Raw genomic sequence first — 6,704 nt, 5'->3', positions numbered from 1 at the left:
GTATACACCTTGGCAAAGGAAGTGGGAATTTGAGTAGGCAAAACCTTCCCAACAACCTTCGCATCATCATCTGTTTTATTCGATGCACTCCCCTCAACACTAACTCTCATTCCAATGCCAACACCTCACTTTTCTCCCCCTTGCACCCCTTTCGAAATAAGTGGGCATCAGTTAGCATCATATTAATAAGATTTGCAAGCGGTGCAAGCTCTTTTTGAATCATAGACTCCAACAATTTAAATTTCTCATAAAGAAGCTCTAGAGTTATTAACGAAGATGAGACACAACTAGACTTCAACACCAATCCCTTCAGTTGAACCAACATATTATTAATATTGCCAAAACTCTTGTCAGTTTCATCAACCATCATTGCAACCTTCGGAAGTAAAGATTCATACAAAGTCACATACTTAGTTATTCGATGCACTCCCAACAACCTTCACATCATCATCTGTTTTATTCGATGCACTCCCCTCAACACTAACTCTCATTCCAATGCAAACACCTCACTTTTCTCCCCCTTGCACCCCTTTCGAAATAAGTGGGCATCAGTTAGCATCATATTAATAAGATTTGCAAGCGGTGCAAGCTCTTTTTGAATCATAGACTCCAACAATTTAAATTTCTCATAAAGAAGCTCTAGAGTTATTAACGAAGATGAGACACAACTAGACTTCAACACCAATCCCTTCAGTTGAACCAACATATTATTAATATTGCCAAAACTCTTGTCAGTTTCATCAACCTTCATTGCAACCTTCAAAAGTAAAGATTCATACAAAGTCACATACTTAGTTATAGTATCAACAATAATATCCACCTTCTTGAGAAGAGAGGAATAATTGTGTTCTAATGCTGCAATCTCCTTTGCCATGTCTTCAGAAAGTTCTTCAATTTTCGGATTCTCATCTTCACGAACCTTTTTAACATCTTGAATAAACAAAACATGTCTTTCCCTTGCAATTGCCTTCAAATCTGTAAATGCTCCATTAAAGGACCTTGATTGAGCTTTGATTCGTAACTCATTGCTTTTGTCCATGTGATCAAGTTTCTCCTAAATACGATGCTCTTGAGATTTTAGCATCATATCCACCTCGATTCCAGATACATAATGTTTTCCCCCTGCATATGCTTGAAACTGTAACAACGTGTTGAGCTTCCTATTGAGGATTTTGAACTGTTTCCGAGACATAAACATATTATCACGAATATTCTCTTCTTCTAGATCAAATTCAATTTAAGCAAAATTACCCTCAAAATCATTACCTTCAGTTTGATCATCTTCATGAAAAGTTTTGTACTCAGTGGATTGAGACAAAAATAGAGAAGTAATGGGTTGATTGATGATGTTTTCGAAAGTGGGTCAGTGATTAGAAGTAGAGATGGTTGAGTGAAATGGTGGTAAAGGCGTTGAAGTAAACATGGTTAAAGTATCAACTATAGAAGTGTCAAAAGATGAGGAAAGAATAAGATTTGGATTACCTTGATCTTGATTAAGTTGGGCTTCATTATTCGACACTCCATCACCCATGTTGACATTTGTGTCCATATTAGATATGTTCACATGGATGCCTGAAGTTCGAACCTACTTAGTAACTGATTTGGTATACGAAACTTTGGGTGGTATGACTGTAGTGTGCTTAGGAGTGGATATCTTTGGAGGATCACCTTGATTAGTGGTTGTGTCCACATTTGATGCTTTCATAGAGCCACCAAAATTTCCAATCTCCTCGAAATTGGACTTGATTAGATAATTCCTCGCCGGTGATGGAATACCCATATTATCATCTCCAAGTGGAGATTCAAGAACTACTTCCTCATCCATTGATTCTCCACCGATAATTAACATCCTCTCTTTCTTTTGCTTCTTCGCGATTCTTTTGGCCATGTCTTCAGCACGACTTTTCTTCGATCCTGGAGATGTAGGTGCTGGAACTTCATGAAAGACAACCCCTTTTCAACTAACCCGAGGCTTGATATTAAATGATGGTGAAAAACGTTTTGATCGTTCAGGTGAATGGCATGGTTTATGAGCCATCTTCTTCAAACTTTTCAACACTCCTAATTTTGTAGGCACCACCTCCTTCGAAGGTATTATAGTTTATTCAAGAATAGGCTTGGGAGTTTTCTACATAAATTTTTCTTATTGAACAAATTTCTTGGGAGTTTGAGGCAATTTTTCAACTGATACATGACTATGTTTGTAGGGACTAGCCTGAGTATCTTTCTTCGAATAAGTTATCAATATGGGGTTCGTTAGATCAACTTTGCTCAACATCGCATCTGGAATACCAGCAACCATTAGAAAACACGTCTGGATTATCTTCAACAGTTTTTGGATAATGGTACATCAAGAATTCAGCCGTTTCTTCACCTTCAAAAACCAAAATCCCTTCCTTTTCATAATCAAATTGCAAAATTAGACTCCAGTATTCGAGGACAAGAAATCCCATCTAGCATTTGTATTCCTTCTACTTTTCACAAACTCATTCCAAAGTTGAGTTGCATAATCCACTGACAAATCATAGTAGATACCTGCCACCATAACATACACCTCCAATTGAGCTTTATCTAACCCCACAGTTCTTGTTGACAAGCATCGAAGATATATTCCAAATAAAAATATCCAGATACAAGGTAATCCAGACTTCTTAAATTCAATGATTTTGGTAAGAGAAGGTTGATAACCCATATCGTTAAACATATGAAGAACTTGTGCTTTTGTTACCTTGTAGAAAGGTTCAGCATTGGGGATATTAAGAATCTGTGCAAAGGCCTTCTTTGTTAATCTGAACTTCTTGTCATTCATTATTTGAAACATCACAATCTTCATCATCTTGTTGTAAGTTGTCGTAGAACCAGCAAGAGATAACAAGGATAGAGGAAGAGAAAAGAAGATGAACATTGCAGTCGATAATACCGAATTTTGAAGAGCAACTACTAACATATGTAACCCCTATGGTTAAACAGTAACATCATATTGAACTTGATAGTTTATGCTTTGAATCTTCATGATGGATTGAGAAGAAACTATTGGGTTAGGTTTCTAAGCCCATAAATATTATTGGTATGTACTTGACCCGAGAGTAGCATGGTCCATTTGGGTTGCATGGCACCGGAACAATCTGAAGGATGCATAATTAAGAAGAGGTTGTTTATGGTTTATTAATATATTATAAGTTCTAATATATTAATATAAAATCATATTATTTAATTAGTATTTATCAGGAATTAATTTGGAATTAATTTTGTGATCAAAGGAGACTAATTAAATATAAGGGGTTGATATGTTAAATCATTCATTCGTAGTAAGTGGGTTTATGGTCCATAGTTATTCATATTGGGCTCAACCCATGTGGTAACCCATGGATACTCAATGGAGGTTTTAACCCGTGGAACATGAGGGATATGGAAATTAATTAGGGTTTACATGGTGTAGCCCTAGTTTGCTATACTATATAAGAACCCCTCCAACTCATGAAATTGACACTTAAGTGGTGATTAGTGGAAACAAAAGAGGGCTAGAAAATTTCATGAGTGCAAGTGACCTCCTATCAAGTTCCTCCATTGTTGGTGGTATTATGTGATTCCATTTTAGGTGCAACACTTGGGGCACTAAGTTCTTAAAGGTCCAAGGCTTCCAGCTACAATAAAAGGTATGTCATCTAATTTGTTTTATCATCCAAGTATCAAAGTTTTGTATGCTAGTAAGGGTAATACCTTGGAAATTAGAAGTTTGCATGTATAATAGAGAAAACATAGATCCAATGTATTTAGGGTTGCATACACACCTTAGGAGTGTTAGAATACTCAAAACCCTTCAGTGGTATCAGAGCCTAGGCTTGTTTTCATTTATACTTGATGCTACTTGTTATTTACGCTTGAAAAATCAATTTTCTATTGTTCTGGACAGTGGACTCGCCGAGTCCACTAGGGGACTCGCCAAGTCTAAGCACAAACTCGTACAACTCGCAGAGTCAGCTCTTGCACTCAACGAGTTAGTGCTCCAGAATGCAGTTTTTCGATGTTTTTGGCTAGAATTGGACTATGATCATTACTCTAAGCTGTTTTTAAACTTATAAACCTATTTTTGATGTGGTAATGATCATGCTTATCCAATTTAAAAGATAATTGTCAAATTTTCATGTTTTGTATTAGTTTATATGGTTAGGCTGATTACATGAAATTTGTTTGACTTGAATTGTCTTGTTCTTATGAGTTTAATTTAGATCATAAACAAATTGATTTATTTTCTTGTTAGAATTTTTATCTAAATGATTTTGATGAACTCCATAACTTTTCCTCAAGTTATAGAAAATGAAAAGTTTTCTTTTAAATAAATAATTAAATTCATAGGTTATGAACTTGAAGAGTCTTTTTCTCATAAATGTTTTTTTATGAACTCCATAACTTGTCCTCAAGTTATGGAATGTCAAGAGTCTTTTCATAAAATCTTTATTAAACTCATAAGTTATGGATTCCAAAAGTTTTGACAGTTACAAAACTTGCCCTCAAGTTTTGGAATTTGTAAATGTAAAAGACTAACTTTTGAAACATTTAGTTCCACACTCTAGAATTTTAGAAGTTTAAAATTCAATCATTATACTATTATAATATTGTAGGTTTAATATATATATATATATATATATATATATATATATATATATATATATATATATATATGTATACGAGTAAACTCAGTCTTACCGTTAGTAGGCCTCATTCACAAAGTCGGTCTATAAGGGGGATATAAGGCAACTACCTATAAAATGGCAGTTTAATAGGTGTTCACTCTCACCCACCGCTTCCTTGACTGGTGGAGGGTCATTAGCCGAGCGGGTAGGATATGACTCTAATTCTCCCTTCATTAAAGGTATACTGATAAATATAAAGTAACTAAACACTTATAAATTTCCAAATCTTAGTTACTTAGGAAAATGTGAATATGGTGCTAACCCATGAAATTGCACTTTGCACATTGTTAAGTCGTTAGTGGAGCATGTCTGGTTAACCGGAACACTAATTTGGACTGACAGTGCGTGGCAAAGGGTAGATTGATATTTATCATAGATCAATGGAGCGTGTGTGGTTAACCGACACATTGATTAGGTGGTTGTAACATTGGGTGTACCAAGCTAATTTTCATGGATATTCACACATTGTTTGTGATCATCGACATCCCAATCACAAATTTGAAGGGCATAATCGAGATTTAAACATGTTATTGAATTGTTAAATGAATCTAGGAGTTTCAATCCACTTAAAACCTAAAAAAAATCTTTTTCGTATTTTGTGGTGGAAATTTGTAAATCGCCATTTACCTACCTTCAAATATTTTGCAGTTTGGACTACGCCATCACTCTTCCAAATTGTATAATATTGTGTTGGGTCCTAGCCTTAATATTTCATTTGGGTGTTGTATTAAGGGCTAAATCAACTAACTTGAATTTCTCCCATTGTAGATGTCTAGTTCAGACAACTGTGGTCTTCTCAAATCCTTTGGAACAAGCTTCCCTCTTGAAGATGATGTCCTGCGATTGGATCATGGAAGTCATACTTCACTTCCTCCACCCCCTCTAATAATTCTCCCTAACCAACAAGTTCAAAGAGTTGAAAATTTCAAGGTCACTCAAGTCTTACTTGCAATGAAACATCAAGATGGAAGGCATGTGTGTACTCACATCTTGGAGATGAAGTCACATATTCACAGGCTGAGAGTATCAGGTGTCGTTGTCTCGAGGAAGTTGGCGGTTGACTGGGTTCTTCAATCACTTCCTAAGTTATATAGTGAGATCATTAAGGACTACTATGTGATAGACCATGACATAACCCTTATTGATCTTACCTATTTTCTTGTTGCTACTGAATTAGTGATGATTTGGCACACTGGAAAAGCAAATTTGATTGGAAGATCTACTCTCCAAACTTCTATGGACATTGAAAATGGAAATATTGGAAGTCCAGAAAATATTTATCTTTCCAAGGGAAAGAGAAAGCCTAAGTCTGAGATTGTCTCATGTACCATTCCCAAAGATTTTATATGTTTCTACTGCCAAGAAAAGGGGCATTGGTTGCAAAGCTACCCTGACTACCTAAAAGATCTGAGAAAAGGTAGAATTGAAAAGTTTGACTTTGCTTCAGGTAAGTTTACTGTCTAACTCTATTAAGTTCCTAATTGTTGGTTCTTAATACATGATATGACAAGGTTTCATTTTGATTTTTTGTCACAATTAGGAATTTTTGTCCCTTGTAACCAACACTTAAACCAACTTATGAATCAAAAACATAAGAGCATGTATGATGCATACTCTATGACAATAGAACTTCAATCAAACACCCCATGCAAGCAATTCAAATAGTAATTAAGCAATTGGAAACCCTAGAAGTTATTGTTAAGTCCATTTTTGGACTAGGACTTCCTTATTGGGCCTAATGGACCAATAAGCTTCCAATTTGGCCATCTTGGGCTTAGAACTCTTAAATGGGCTCTAATTGGACCACTTCCATTTAATTCAACATTTTGGCCCATATTAGGCCTAGAATAAATAGATTAATTATATGAACCATTTTGGACCATAATTAACCTAATCTAGCCTAATAAGTCATAAAAATCACATTTATATTTTTTTAGGGCCAAAAATCATCCAACCTAGCTATAACATGGGATTAAGGGCAAAAAGCCTAAGAACCTCCTGTCACCCTCC

Source organism: Lactuca saligna, chromosome 5 (genome assembly GCF_052625555.1).
Source record: "Lactuca saligna cultivar CGN05327 chromosome 5, ASM5262555v1, whole genome shotgun sequence".
In the NCBI taxonomy this organism is placed as follows: Eukaryota; Viridiplantae; Streptophyta; class Magnoliopsida; order Asterales; family Asteraceae; genus Lactuca; species Lactuca saligna.
The sequence above is the reverse complement of the archived record's forward strand: the minus strand, read 5'-3'. Positions refer to the sequence as shown.